This window comes from Silurus meridionalis, unplaced genomic scaffold (assembly GCF_014805685.1).
Source record: "Silurus meridionalis isolate SWU-2019-XX unplaced genomic scaffold, ASM1480568v1 Scaffold81, whole genome shotgun sequence".
Lineage (NCBI taxonomy): Eukaryota > Metazoa > Chordata > Actinopteri > Siluriformes > Siluridae > Silurus > Silurus meridionalis.
This window is the reverse complement of record NW_025804742.1, coordinates 34,664-50,759: the sequence shown is the minus strand read 5'-3', so window position 1 is coordinate 50,759 and position 16,096 is coordinate 34,664. Positions and strand designations below refer to the sequence as shown.

Here is a 16,096-nt window from a genome sequence, read left to right as displayed (position 1 = left end):
AACAAAGAAATATGAGATAAAAGACCCAGGAATATTGAGCAACTGGAATCCTAGACATGATATGGGACAACATTCCTCTACCAAAACTCCAGCAACAGGACTCCTTATTTCAAAGATGTTTAAAAATTGTAGCTGAAGGAAGACATGATGCTCTTCTTCTTCTTCTTCTTTCGGCTGCTCCGGATCATCCGTCTCCATACCACCCTGTCCTCTACATCTGCCTCTTTCACACCAACTACCTGCATGTCTTCCCTCACCACATCCATGAACCTCCTCCTTGGCCTTCCTCTTTTCCTCCTACCTGGTGGCTCCATCTTCAGCATTCTTCTACCAATATAATTCATGTCCCTTCTCTGCACATGTTCAAACCATCTCAATCTCGCCTCCCTCACCTTGTCACCAAAACATCCTACATGCGCTGTCCCTCTAATAAACTCATTTCTAATCTTGTCCATCCTCGTCACTCCCAACGAAAACCTTAACTTCTTCAGTTCTGCTACCTCCAGCTCTGCCTCCTGCCTTTACTCAATGCCACTGTCTCTAATCCATACAACATCGCAGGTCTCACCACAGTCCTATAAACTTTCCCTTTCATTCTTGCAGATACCCTACTATCACAAATCACTCCTATCACTTGTAAGGCGGGGAACCACCCACTGGTCCAACGACGGTTTCAGAGGCGTGGCGAAGGATTCTCGCGTTCTAATCTTTCCTTTCACATTAGATAATAAGATTTGGATTAATGTATTACTTCATTTTTGTTATTGACCTTTATCTGACTCCATTTAGATAAAACAATAAATATTTGCATAGGTTGTTATTTTACTAATAGTATAATTTTGATGGATGTTTGTCTAGTTATTCTGATTAAGCTCTGGCATTACACTCGTTCATTCGGTTCACACAGTCGCACAAGATCCTAGTATGGGCCCTATAATTAACATACTGGTCAACGGTCATAAGCGAATCAGTATTGGTCGCTGCCAGAGGTTGGACTATATGCTTGCGGCCGCTCTCTGCGTGCTCAACTTTAAACATACTTTATTTAGTCCCCTTAGAGGTGACACTTAATTATTACAATAATTATTTCTAACCACAGATAATGAATAGAATAATATTGAAATAATCAGAGGTTGAGGCTGACCCTATTTAGAGTGATTAGAAATGTTACTCTAAACGGAAATACATATTGTTAGCCTCCACGCTTCTAAGTACACTTAAACTAACGCCAAGTGCTAGTCGTATCTCTAAAATCCTCAGTTGATGTGTTATTCACTATCTAACTGGGATTTAGGCCGATCCTAGCCTGATTTCCAGTCCTTACGGTAACTGCGGATGCAACGTTATTACTTGCAGTGTCAACATTTACCGAGCAACACAGAATAAAATTAAACATAACAATTTATTAACCAGGTAAGAAAATCACAATTCAAAGCCAATTTATAGTTCAATTAAAATAAAACATAAATACAAACCAATAGTATTTACATTTAAACAGGAAATATAAAACCTTTCATACCTGGTACGAGACTACACACAGTAATCGTAAGGGATATCTGTTTACAGATTCCCTGAATTGTTGGTCAGTTCTCCTTAAATACCCAGATAGAGTAAGCATTATGTAAACATTATTTAGTCATGGAAGTTTGCATTGATTGGTTCTTACAGACCTGTGGGAGGCACCTCGCCTGTATACATCTGTAGTGGGCACGCCTTGTATAGAGTTATGTTTTCTTTAACTTTATTAAAACCTTTTTATTATTTGTTCTATTGCTGTGGGAATGGGACCTGTGTACCAGTCGCGATAAACCTTTGTAAAGAAATGAAACATGAACATTTTCTGTCGTTATTTACATGTGATATGACCTTTCTTACACATAATCATCCGGTGTGCTGTAGAATGTTCTGTGTTGAGGATGTAACAGGAAAAGGAGGGGAAGAGGGTCAGACACTTGTCTGCAGATCCACCATTTGTATGGAGATGTGGTGGTCAAGACCAAGGGTAGCTCTCCGGGGAGCCTACTGTATTCCAGGAAATGTTCTGGTTCTCGAAAGGGGGTTGCGGGTCGTTAGTCCCCTGCCGTGAGTCCTGGAGGAAAACGTGTTAGGCTCACATCCTGGCCCACACCTCTCGGGCATCCATGCTGTGTTCTCGGGGCCGACCTTTTGGTCAGGATCAAGCAAAAGTCTTACAGGTTTCCCACTTGGCCCGTGGTAATTTGAATAGGGTACCTGCGGGGTCAGACAAAGCAATTTATTTATTTATTTATTTATTTTTTAGAGTCTTTGGAACACGGGTATCTGCAGTGGGCTGAGGGCAAGGGCGGCGTGTGTGGATTCTTGTGTAGATCGTATGAGGTGTCTGAAGTAACAGCACTGGAGCATGGTGAAGGTGAAGATCAGGGCACTGCCAATGGCACATCCCCGGAACATCCAGTCCCACCAGGTGTAGGTGTACTGTGCTGACCGAGTGGATGAACTGGATAAAAGTTGTGCCGTCTTCGTGCCAGGTTGGTTTCAACCTGTGCTTGGTTTAGGTGGTATTCAGTTTGCAGGATCAGTCTTTGTGTCAGGTCCATCGTCAACCACAGCTTGGGTGCCTTGCTCATAGAAAGTGTCATCCCACCATGGTGAGGTCTCTGTGTCCAGTGGCAATCTTCCTAAAATGTTGACTTGGCCCATTGAAAAGTCCTCTGTCACTTCCAAACAGAACGAGTGATTAGCAGAGCAGGTCAGTCCTCCGTAGGTAAAGGAATTCATTTCACTGACAACGCACCACTGTGTGTGAGACACCTGGACAACATCAGAATAACCATGCAGTGACTGAACATTAATAAGTTTGGTGTTGTTGGGAGAGAAAGGTTGCAAAGTGTTACATGTACAGATAACATAATTGTGTGTTTCATGGCAACATGTGCGACTGGTAAACAAGGTCTCAGTACCCTTTTGTGTCATGTATCCAGTGAGGTGATCCCATTTAATTACCTGATCCTTCACTACCACGCCAATCGAGCGTATGGTAGTGGAATTTGGAAAACCTGATCTGGGTGTATCAAAGGAAAACTGACGAAAAATCCAATACATCCATTACATTCATTTCCTGTAAACATCATTATGGTGGATAGTAACTCAGAATATCTTACATTTTCATTTTTCCTGATTCATACCACCTATGTAGATCTAAGATGTCTATGAGGTCATTCAAAACATGTCTAGGCGTTTTGTACAGGCGAAGATCTAGGATTTCTTGTCTAGCAGCAGTGAATAGATCTTGTGCATATGTCCTACAGGCTAAGTCACGTTCAATGGTACGGGTTTGATTGAATAATGTGTGGCTGATCGCAAGAAGCGCCTGCGCTCGGATCGAACCGCTTTATGATATTTTCATTGCTATTTGTGATATGTTGAAAACCAGTGGCCACCTGGTTCGCAAACCATGTTGAGAATTGTGATTGTTTGGTAATTTTGTAGTTGTTAGCAATGGAATTAACTGAGCCGAAGAGACCTGCTATGTTTCCGAGTAGGTCTCGTTTTGAGCGTGCAGGTGAGATTTGCACGGCAAGTCTGTTTTTGTAGTCATAAATTAAATCATCGATTCGTGACTGTAGCCATGCATAGGTCTTATCATTGTAATCACAGTGATTGATATAAGCAGATAGGATGTTGGAAATATTGTATGATACATGTGTCATCACTAGATTCACATCATGAAATAATGTCTTGTTAATATTCCCTTTAATCAGTCCACCAGGAGGAATAGGATATAGTTTTGGACATTCCTTTGGTTTGCTATATCCACAAGTGGTTAAATTAAAACAATGTTTCATTATCCATGAGCAATTCTGTGGCCCGGTGTAATTATCTGGGTCATTGACACATTTTCCCATAATACATGCCTTCTCTCCGGCTAGTCCAGACAAAGGCTTCAGGTTGATTTTATGAGGTACATATGAAGTTATATCAAATTTATATTCGGTATAACTCATATGCGTAGTGTTGATTGTTTCAGTGTGTGTACACCTATATATTGCGGGTTCTAAATTTTTGGTTAAATAACAGATTTTAGGATCTAATCCATTGTTGATTTTTTCATAGAGAGTGCGCATACTCCCAATTTTTGCTCCTGGTTCTGCTTTAAGTTGATACCAGGCCGTTATGTTGTGAAAAGATGTGCGTGCGGTGTGTCACCTGAAATGTTTACTATAGGGAGATGGTCAGAGCCTACTTTACAGCAAATTTTAGTTGCAATTTGGTTCGGTACTACTCCGGGAGGCCACGTGACTAGTTCTCTGGTTGAAAGTGTACTGAAAATGTGGATGACCTCTTAGTGTATTTCCATACCCATCTCCCACATTCCAGTGTGTGTGTGAGTGAAACCCTTTGACCCAGCTTGATGCAAGTGGGTCCAGAAACTTTCCTCTCGTCCGGTCTCCATGGAATTGCTGCAGTCAACCTAGGAGATGAAACAGAGAGAAACTTTAATAATTATTGATTAGCAGAACCTTTGAAGATTTTGCACTGGGACATGTGGTACCATTTCAACTTCCCCTTGACACTTATGGCCACACAGCTATTGCATAAAGCTTTTATCTCATGTGGTCCATGCCATCTGGGTGTGAATGGACCCTGTTTTATAAACACCGAATCATGATCATGTCACCTCGGTAAATTTGATCTCAGAAGTTGGGTTAAATTGTGCATCATTCATTAGGTCAGACTGTTGCTGTTTTAAGGTGGTTTGTGTTTGTAACACTGCCAGTCTTTGTTGTAATTGTGTTAGTACAGTCTGTTGTTTTGCAAGCACAAGGGGTCCCAGATCTGCTGGGGTAATTTCTGGGTCTATGGGTAGTTTCATGACTCTGCCTGTCATGAGTTCAAATGGGCTGATGCCTGTGGCTTTGGATGGGGTTGCTCGCAAGACTGTCAGAACTGTTGGCAGTGCATCAGTCCACCTGTTTTGATGTTGCATTATTTGTTTGGAGATGCTTTCTTTTATCGAACGATTTGCCCGTTCCACCATACCTGAGCTTTGCGGCCTGTATGGAACGTGAAATCTTTGTTTGATATGTAGCATTTCACATATGTGTTTCATTATCTGACCTGTGAAGTGTGTTCCTTGGTCAGACTCGATCTGAGTTGGTGTTCCCCAGATTGGCAGGATTTGATTTGCCATTACTCGTGCCACGGTGCGTGCGCTGTTGTCGCGAGTTGGAATTGCGTCTACCCATTTAGAGAATTTATCAATTATGACGAGACAATAGCGATATCCCCCCTTGGCAGTGGGTAATGGACCAATAAAATCTAGCTGTAAGAATTCCCATGGTCCTTTGGGTGGTTCTGGGCGACACAAGTTTGTACGTCCAGTTCTACCCTGGTTGATGGTGGCACATATGAGACATGTGTTGCACCATCTCTCAATGTCTGATGCCATTTTTGGCCACCAGAAGTTTTTCTGTATCAGCTGTTGTGTTTTGGGAGCTGATACATGCGCATAATCATGGTATAATTTAATCACTGGTTTCTGGAGGGCCTCTGGAACGATGTATTTACCATCTCTGAGAATCATACCTTCTACGATGCTGATTAGCTGATCCTGCTGCAGTTGCGGTACAAGTTCTCCGTCTGACACCCATAGCTCTTGCTGGTATTGTTTTAAGTCAATGGGAGCAACCTGTATCGCACTCACAGAAGGGGCAATCAGCTCGTCAGGCTGCCATTCAGTCCCTTTAGTGGCTGCAAGTTTTGCAAGTTTGTCAACGTTGTTGTTATTTTTCTCGTGCTCGTCGGTGCTATTAGTGATGTGCGCGCGTACTTTAATGACTGAGATTGGAGAGTTGTGTGTTTTAATTGCTTGCCAAATCGCGGTGATTGTGTCAAAATGTTTTATTGGCTTTCCAGCGGATGTGAGAAACTTTCGTAATTGCCATTGAGCCATAAAGTCATGGACGACGCCATATGCATATCTGCTATCGGTGTACACGCAAAGTGGTTCTGGGTGTGTTTTAATGGCTTCAAGCAATGCAATCAATTCAGCTTCTTGTGCGGATTTGTTTGCTGGCAATTTTATTAACAATTGTTTTGAATCTGAGTTGAGGGGGTGGGGGGTCCACACGGCACATCCTGTATGAAAATTGCCATCATGCCAATATCTGGATCCATCAATGTATACTGGTGTTTGATTGTCAAATTGTATATCATAAACTGGACTTTGTATTTCATGTTTCGTTTGGCATGTGTGTGGTGGCCTCCATCTCCCCAAGAGATGTGGTAAAATTCTTGCGTTTACCATAGTAATGTTGCGCTTGGATGTCTGCCAACCATCGCGCCAGTCTTTGCGACGATACTCCTTTGATTCGGCCCTGTAACAGCATTTGCACTGGCGTGTGCATTGTGTGCACGACAACAGATTGAAAACCAACAATGGGTTCTGTTGTTGTTAACATCCAATGGACCGCAAGAACGTGCTGTGTACATGGGTCGAATCCCTGTTCAACGGGAGATTTCTTACGGCTATAGTATGCAATCGCAACTTTCCTCCGTGGTCTTGTGCTAGCACTCCACTCAGAGTATTTTCATGCGCATCAATCTGTATATGAAAAGGCTTCGATGGATTGGGCAAACCCAGAGCGGGTGCGGCACACAGCTGTTGTTTTAAATCTGTAAAAGCCTGTTCGTGTTCTTCTGCCCATTCGAGGACATCAGACGGTTTTGATTTTCCCTTTAAGAGGGCGATAGTGGCGGCTATGTTTGCAAAGTCAGGGATGAAATCTCTTAAGTAATTTGCGGTACCCAAGACTTTCTGCAGAGAGTTTAGTGTGTGCGGACGAGGCAGTTCAGCAACGCATTTACGTCTGTCCTCTGTCAATGCCTTGTGGCTTTGGGTGATTGTATAACCTAGGTATTGAACTTGTTTTTGTGCAATTTGGGCCTTTTCTTTGTTCAATTTAAAGCCAGCTTTACCTAGTGTTAACAGCACTTCATCGACAAGTTGTAAGTGCTCATCGAATGAGTCTTCGGTTGCAATTAGTATGTCGTCGACATAGTGCATTACATTACCGGTTCTAATTACGGGTTGTAGTCGTCCTCTAACGCACGATGAAAAATCGATGGTGAGTTATGCAGACCCTGCGATGCAGCGTTGCCAGGTATATTGTATTTGGTTCACAGTGAAGGCCAATTTCCATTGGTCTTCACGTCTAACCTGATGGACCAGAAACCATTCTTTATATCGAGTACGGTAAACCACGATGCTCTATTGGAGATTTGTGTCAACAAGGTTGAGGGGTTTGCAACGATGGGTGTAGCTTTGGGCAAAACTTTGTTAAGACGTTGGTAGTCAATGCAAAGACGCCATTTACCATTTGGTTTTGGAACGGGCAGACACGGAGAGTTTGTGGTCGAACTACATCGCCTGACTATACCTCTGATTTCAAGCTGCTGGACTATTTCATGCACTGCTGTTTCAGCCTCAGGCTTGATGCGGTATTGTCTTTGTGGGGGAGGTGGCTCTCCTTCAATACACACAACAAAATCAATCAGGCCACAGTCATGTTCATGATTAGCCCAAACAGCGCTGTGCTTGTCAATCAACTGTTGAATGGGATCTGTAGTGGAGATGGACATAATGCTGACTACGTTCCGTGGTGGACGTTTTTTCACTGTCTTATTAGTTTGAATTTCAATTTGTTTTTCAAAACAATGAATGACAAAACCATGTTTTTTCATAATGTCCATTCCCAGTACAGTCCCCTCACTGTTGTTTGGCAAGTACCAGAAAGGTTCTTCAATTATGGCTATGCCTAAGTCAAGTCGAGCGGGCTGGGTTTGTGTTGCTACCATTAGCGTGTCGCCGATGCCTTTTATGTGTATGGTTTCGTCTGTTAATGGCAATCGAATGTTTGTACATGAGCATGCTGCGCCGGTATCAATAAGTACATCAGCTAATTGGCCTCCTAAATTAGCTCTTATTTTGATCCGTTGCCGCTCTTAATTATGTTCCCTATAGCAATGGAGGCCACGCACCCCTATGGGAAACTGTATTTTTCTGGCGCCGAACTCGCAACGATTGCTCCGTTCTGTGATTCATTTTGTTTTTAATGTGGCGAGCAGTATGTTAACTAGCTCCGGTCTTTTCAGAGGATCGGTTTGGGTTTGCATTTGCTGTCTGTCCCCATGTTTTTTAAAGCAGTCTTTGGTGTGGTGATTGTTTTTTCTGCAAAAGTTACAATATTTGTGTTGGGATCTCGGGTAGGGTTTATCCTTGCCCTGTCCTTCTGTTGTCCACTGTGTGGACGCAACGGCGCGAGGTTTATTTTTCCATCTATTTTCTATTTTTGTGCCCCAGTCTACTACTGCTCTAAATGTGTTCTCTGCTGGATCCACACCATTTAACAGTGCCTTTTGGATCGGGGGGCCAGCGTGATTTTTTATCATTTGTAACAATACCTCATTATCACGACTTGCATCTTCAAACCCAGAATGCTCTTTATATGTTACCCATAGTCGCTCCGCATAAGTTTCAAACACTTCGTTGGGTGCTTGTTTTATATCTAAAATTCTGTCCCAGTCTACGTAGGTTGGCCCTCTTAAGTTTAGCAGCGCCGCTTTTAACCGTTCATAAATTGCATCATTGGTTTCGTCATTTTTTCTCTCTATTATGTCTCCGGATTTCATTTCAGCGGTCAATTTTGGTTTAATTTCCTCGGGAATGGTGAGGAGTGCTATTTGCCACACGTCTCGGACTTCTAGTCTGTATACTGTTGCTTGTAACATTAAAGTTTCCCAATATGGCTGGAACGGGCCCTTTCGAGGCATCATCCCTACGACCTGTTTATGTCGTGAACACTCTTCGCATGTTAATGGACGACTAATAGTTGTAATCTCGTCGTTTGCGTTTGTTACGGTTTTTAGTACGGCTACTTCGACTGAATTTTGCGGAACATCGTTCGATTTTGCTCTCGTTTTCATTGGGCTTATCTGATTAGCACCCTCAGGCTCTTGCATTGGAGCTCGTTTACGAGCATCTCTCTGCATTTTAGCCCCTAACGCAGTTATTTCATCATCTTCGCTATCGCTTTTTGTTCCGGTGTTCAACATGTCATTTATGGCTGCTTGTTTAATTGCAGCTACGGGGACACCCGAATGATCGCAGCAGTCTTCGAGCGCGGATATATAATTGTTACCGTTTTTGAGTTTCTTTTTAAGTTCGTGAATTTTTTTAGCCATTGTCTCGCTCTGTCTTGCCCAGCTTTGTTTTTCGTATGCGAACGAGTCGACCTGAGCTCGTAGCCTTGTTAGTTCATCGGAACGTGAGTTTTCAATCTCTTTTATGCTTGCTATTGTCCGCTCGTTTTTGGTTATGGTTGTCAAATCGTTGACGCAACAGGTAAACAATAGCGAGGGGAGTCTTTTTATATTTAAATTTTGTTTTCAGTTTATGGCCCTCGGCAGAATACCAGGATATGATTTCATTATTGCTCCATGTGAGATTTAGTCCCTTTTCTTTTAACAGAACAAGGGTGTTTTTTAGCTTTAACACGGCTGTTTCCATTATTTCCTCCTCTACACTGCTTCTATAATGTCCCTGAGAATCCATGTTTTCTCTAAATTCTTATGCCCCACCGGATTTCAACGGTCTCCGGTCTAACAATGGGCATACCGGCCCGTTCTAATTTATGTGTCTATATTGGGTGTGCAAAACTTTCCCTCAACACTTCTAATAGGCAAAAAGGAACGAACTTACCATAGCAGCTGTAGGCAGAGAAGGAGAAGATCAAACCTCATATCTTCTGTGGGAATCCAAACTGAGTAGTCGCGTCGGAAACATGTCACCGCCTGTGCAGGTAGAGAGATCACGTCGGGGTCACCAACTTTGTAAGGCGGGGAACCACCCACTGGTCCAACGACGGTTTCCAGAGGCGTGGCGAAGGATTCTCGCATTCTAATCTTTCCTTTCACATTAGATAATAAGATTTGGATTAATGTATTACTTCATTTTTGTTATTGACCTTTATCTGACTCCATTTAGATAAAACAATAAATATTTGCATAAGTTGTTATTTTACTAGTAGTATAATTTTGATGGATGTTTGTCTAGTTATTCTGATTAAGCTCTGGCATTACACTCGTTCATTCGGTTCACACAGTCGCACAAGATCCTAGTATGGGCCCTATAATTAACATACTGGTCAACGGTCATAAGCGAATCAGTATTGGTCGCTGCCAGAGGTTGGACTATATGCTTGCGGCCGCTCTCTGCGTGCTCAACTTTAAACATACTTTATTTAGTCCCCTTAGAGGTGACACTTAATTATTACAATAATTATTTCTAACCACAGATAATGAATAGAATAATATTGAAATAATCAGAGGTTGAGGCTGACCCTATTTAGAGTGATTAGAAATGTTACTCTAAACGGAAATACATATTGTTAGCCTCCACGCTTCTAAGTACACTTAAACTAACGCCAAGTGCTAGTCGTATCTCTAAAATCCTCAGTTGATGTGTTATTCACTATCTAACTGGGATTTAGGCCGATCCTAGCCTGATTTCCAGTCCTTACGGTAACTGCGGATGCAACGTTATTACTTGCAGTGTCAACATTTACCGAGCAACACAGAATAAAATTAAACATAACAATTTATTAACCAGGTAAGAAAATCACAATTCAAAGCCAATTTATAGTTCAATTAAAATAAAACATAAATACAAACCAATAGTATTTACATTTAAACAGGAAATATAAAACCTTTCATACCTGGTACGAGACTACACACAGTAATCGTGGGATATCTGTTTACAGATTCCCTGAATTGTTGGTCAGTTCTCCTTAAATACCCAGATAGAGTAAGCATTATGTAAACATTATTTAGTCATGGAAGTTTGCATTGATTGGTTCTTACAGACCTGTGGGAGGCACCTCGCCTGTATACATCTGTAGTGGGCATGCCCTTGTATAGAGTTATGTTTTCTTTAACTTTATTAAAACCTTTTTATTATTTGTTCTATTGCTGTGGGAATGGGACCTGTGTACCAGTCGCGATAAACCTTTGTAAAGAAATGAAACATGAACATTTTCTGTCGTTATTTACATGTGATATGACCTTTCTTACACATAATCATCCGTGTGCTGTAGAATGTTCTGTGTTGAGGATGTAACAGGAAAAGGAGGGGAAGAGGGTCAGACACTTGTCTGCAGATCCACCATTTGTATGGAGATGTGGTGGTCAAGACCAAGGGTAGCTCTCCGGGAGCCTACTGTATTCCAGGAAATGTTCTGGTTCTCGAAAGGGGTTGCGGGTCGTTAGTCCCCTGCCGTGAGTCCTGGAGGAAAACGTGTTAGGGCCCACATCCTGGCCCACACCCCTCTCGGGCATCCATGCTGTGTTCTCGGGGGGGGGCCGACCTTTTGGTCAGGATCAAGCAAAAGTCTTACAGGTTTCCCACTTGGCCCCGTGGGCTTAATTTGAATAGGGTACCTGGGGTCAGACAAAGCAATTTATTTATTTATTTATTTATTTTTAGAGTCTTTGGAACACGGGTATCTGCAGTGGGCTGAGGGCAAGGGCGCGTGTGTGGATTCTTGTGTAGATCGTATGAGGTGTCTGAAGTAACAGCACTGGAGCATGGTGAAGGTGAAGATCAGGGCACTGCCAATGGCACATCCCCGGAACATCCAGTCCCACCAGGTGTAGGTGTACTGTGCTGACCAAGTGGATGAACTGGATAAAAGTTGTGCTTTTCGTGCCAGGTTGGTTTCAACCTGTGCTTGGTTTAGGTGGTATTCAGTTTGCAGGATCAGTCTTTGTGTCAGGTCCATCGCGTCAACCACAGCTTGGGTGCCTTGCTCATAGAAAGTGTCATCCCACCATGGTGAGGTCTCTGTGTCCAGTGGCAATCTTCCTAAAATGTTGACTTGGCCCATTGAAAAGTCCTCTGTCACTTCCAAACAGAACGAGTGATTAGCAGAGCAGGTCAGTCCTCCGTAGGTAAAGGAATTCATTTCACTGACAACGCACCACTGTGTGTGAGACACCTGGACAACATCAGAATAACCATGCAGTGACTGAACATTAATAAGTTTGGTGTTGTTGGGAGAGAAAGGTTGCAAAGTGTTACATGTACAGATAACATAATTGTGTGTTTCATGGCAACATGTGCGACTGGTAAACAAGGTCTCAGTACCCTTTTGTGTCATGTATCCAGTGAGGTGATCCCATTTAATTACCTGATCCTTCACTACCACGCCAATCGAGCGTATGGTAGTGGAATTTGGAAAAACCTGATCTGGGTGTATCAAAGGAAAACTGACGAAAAATCCAATACATCCATTACATTCATTTCCTGTAAACATCATTATGGTGGATAGTAACTCAGAATATCTTACATTTTCATTTTCCTGATTCATACCACCTATGTAGATCTAAGATGTCTATGAGGTCATTCAAAACATGTCTAGGCGTTTTGTACAGGCGAAGATCTAGGATTTCTTGTCTAGCAGCAGTGAATAGATCTTGTGCATATGTCCTACAGGCTAAGTCACGTTCAATGGTACGGGTTTGGTTGAATAATGTGTGGCTGATCGCAAGAAGCGCCTGCGCTTCGGATCGAACCGCTTTATGATATTTTCATTGCTATTTGTGATATGTTGAAAACCAGTGGCCACCTGGTTCGCAAACCATGTTGAGAATTGTGATTGTTTGGTAATTTTGTAGTTGTTAGCAATGGAATTAACTGAGCCGAAGAGACCTGCTATGTTTCCGAGTAGGTCTCGTTTTGAGCGTGCAGGTGAGATTTGCACGGCAAGTCTGTTTTTGTAGTCATAAATTAAATCATCGATTCGTGACTGTAGCCATGCATAGGTCTTATCATTGTAATCACAGTGATTGATATAAGCAGATAGGATGTTGGAAATATTGTATGATACATGTGTCATCACTAGATTCACATCATGAAATAATGTCTTGTTAATATTCCCTTTAATCAGTCCACCAGGAGGAATAGGATATAGTTTTGGACATTCCTTTGGTTTGCTATATCCACAAGTGGTTAAATTAAAACAATGTTTCATTATCCATGAGCAATTCTGTGGCCCGGTGTAATTATCTGGGTCATTGACACATTTTCCCATAATACATGCCTTCTCTCCGGCTAGTCCAGACAAAGGCTTCAGGTTGATTTTTATGAGGTACATATGAAGTTATATCAAATTTATATTCGGTATGACTCATATGCGTAGTGTTGATTGTTTCAGTGTGTGTACACCTATATATTGCGGGTTCTAAATTTTGGTTAAATAACAGATTTTAGGATCTAATCCATTGTTGATTTTTTCATAGAGAGTGCGCATACTCCCAATTTTGCTCCTGGTTCTGCTTTAAGTTGATACCAGGCCGTTATGTTGTGAAAAGATGTGCGTGCGGTGTGTCACCTGAAATGTTTACTATAGGGAGATGGTCGGAGCCTACTTTACAGCAAATTTTAGTTGCGCAATTTGGTTCCGGTACTACTCCGGGAGGCCACGTGACTAGTTCTCTGGTTGAAAGTGTACTGAAAAATGTGGATGACCTCTTAGTGTATTTCCATACCCATCTCCCACATTCCAGTGTGTGTGTGAGCGAAACCCTTTGACCCAGCTTGATGCAAGTGGGTCCAGAAACTTTCCTCTCGTCCGGTCTCCATGGAATTGCTGCAGTCAACCTAGGAGATGAAACAGAGAGAAACTTTAATAATTATTGATTAGCAGAACCTTTGAAGATTTTGCACTGGGACATGTGGTACCATTTCAACTTCCCCTTGACACTTATGGCCACACAGCTATTGCATAAAGCTTTTATCTCATGTGGTCCATGCCATCTGGGTGTGAATGGACCCTGTTTTATAAACACCCGAATCATGATCATGTCACCTCGGTAAATTTGATCTCAAGTTGGGTTAAATTGTGCATCATTCATTAGGTCAGACTGTTGCTGTTTTAAGGTGGTTTGTGTTTGTAACACTGCCAGTCTTTGTTGTAATTGTGTTAGTACAGTCTGTTGTTTTGCAAGCACAAGGGGTCCCAGATCTGCTGGGGTAATTTCTGGGTCTATGGGTAGTTTCATGACTCTGCCTGTCATGAGTTCAAATGGGCTGATGCCTGTGGCTTTGGATGGGGTTGCTCGCAAGACTGTCAGAACTGTTGGCAGTGCATCAGTCCACCTGTTTTGATGTTGCATTATTTGTTTGGAGATGCTTTCTTTTATCGAACGATTTGCCCGTTCCACCATACCTGAGCTTTGCGGCCTGTATGGAACGTGAAATCTTTGTTTGATATGTAGCATTTCACATATGTGTTTCATTATCTGACCTGTGAAGTGTGTTCCTTGGTCAGACTCGATCTGAGTTGGTGTTCCCCAGATTGGCAGGATTTGATTTGCCATTACTCGTGCCACGGTGCGTGCGCTGTTGTCGCGAGTTGGAATTGCGTCTACCCATTTAGAGAATTTATCAATTATGACGAGACAATAGCGATATCCCCCCTTGGCAGTGGGTAATGGACCAATAAAATCTAGCTGTAAGAATTCCCATGGTCCTTTGGGTGGTTCTGGGCGACACAAGTTTGTACGTCCAGTTCTACCCTGGTTGATGGTGGCACATATGAGACATGTGTTGCACCATCTCTCAATGTCTGATGCCATTTTTGGCCACCAGAAGTTTTTCTGTATCAGCTGTTGTGTTTTGGGAGCTGATACATGCGCATAATCATGGTATAATTTAATCACTGGTTTCTGGAGGGCCTCTGGAACGATGTATTTACCATCTCTGAGAATCATACCTTCTACGATGCTGATTAGCTGATCCTGCTGCAGTTGCGGTACAAGTTCTCCGTCTGACACCCATAGCTCTTGCTGGTATTGTTTTAAGTCAATGGGAGCAACCTGTATCGCACTCACAGAAGGGGCAATCAGCTCGTCAGGCTGCCATTCAGTCCCTTTAGTGGCTGCAAGTTTTGCAAGTTTGTCAACGTTGTTGTTATTTTTCTCGTGCTCGTCGGTGCTATTAGTGATGTGCGCGCGTACTTTAATGACTGAGATTGGAGAGTTGTGTGTTTTAATTGCTTGCCAAATCGCGGTGATTGTGTCAAAATGTTTTATTGGCTTTCCAGCGGATGTGAGAAACTTTCGTAATTGCCATTGAGCCATAAAGTCATGGACGACGCCATATGCATATCTGCTATCGGTGTACACGCAAAGTGGTTCTGGGTGTGTTTTAATGGCTTCAAGCAATGCAATCAATTCAGCTTCTTGTGCGGATTTGTTTGCTGGCAATTTTATTAACAATTGTTTTGAATCTGAGTTGAGGGGGTGGGGGGTCCACACGGCACATCCTGTATGAAAATTGCCATCATGCCAATATCTGGATCCATCAATGTATACTGGTGTTTGATTGTCAAATTGTATATCATAAACTGGACTTTGTATTTCATGTTTCGTTTGGCATGTGTGTGGTGGCCTCCATCTCCCCCAAGAGATGTGGTAAAATTCTTGCGTTTACCATAGTAATGTTGCGCGCTTGGATGTCTGCCAACCATCGCGCCAGTCTTTGACGATACTCCTTTGATTCGGCCCTGTAACAGCATTTGCACTGGCGTGTGCATTGTGTGCACGACAACAGATTGAAAACCAACAATGGGTTCTGTTGTTGTTAACATCCAATGGACCGCAAGAACGTGCTGTGTACATGGGTCGAATCCCTGTTCAACGGGAGATTTCTTACGGCTATAGTATGCAATCGGGCGCAACTTTCCTCCGTGGTCTTGTGCTAGCACTCCACTCAGAGTATTTTCATGCGCATCAATCTGTATATGAAAAGGCTTCGATGGATTGGGCAAACCCAGAGCGGGTGCGGCACACAGCTGTTGTTTTAAATCTGTAAAAGCCTGTTCGTGTTCTTCTGCCCATTCGAGGACATCAGACGGTTTTGATTTTCCCTTTAAGAGGCGTATAGTGGCGCGGCTATGTTTGCAAAGTCAGGGATGAAATCTCTTAAGTAATTTGCGGTACCCAAGACTTTCTGCAGAGAGTTTAGTGTGTGCGGACGAGGCAGTTCAGCAACGCA

At 42.7% G+C, this 16,096-nt stretch overlaps 1 protein-coding gene and 2 pseudogenes across 1 annotated transcript in view; 1 reads left to right on the top strand and 2 right to left on the bottom strand.

Annotated features, from left to right (window-relative positions):
- glb1l (galactosidase, beta 1-like) overlaps window positions 1-16,096 on the top strand; it is a 52,040-nt gene that overhangs the window by 21,214 nt on the left and 14,730 nt on the right. The gene's annotated exons all lie outside the window — the stretch shown is intronic.
- Window positions 2,230-3,879, bottom strand: LOC124382616 (annotated as a pseudogene).
- On the bottom strand, window positions 11,521-13,122 carry LOC124382615 (annotated as a pseudogene).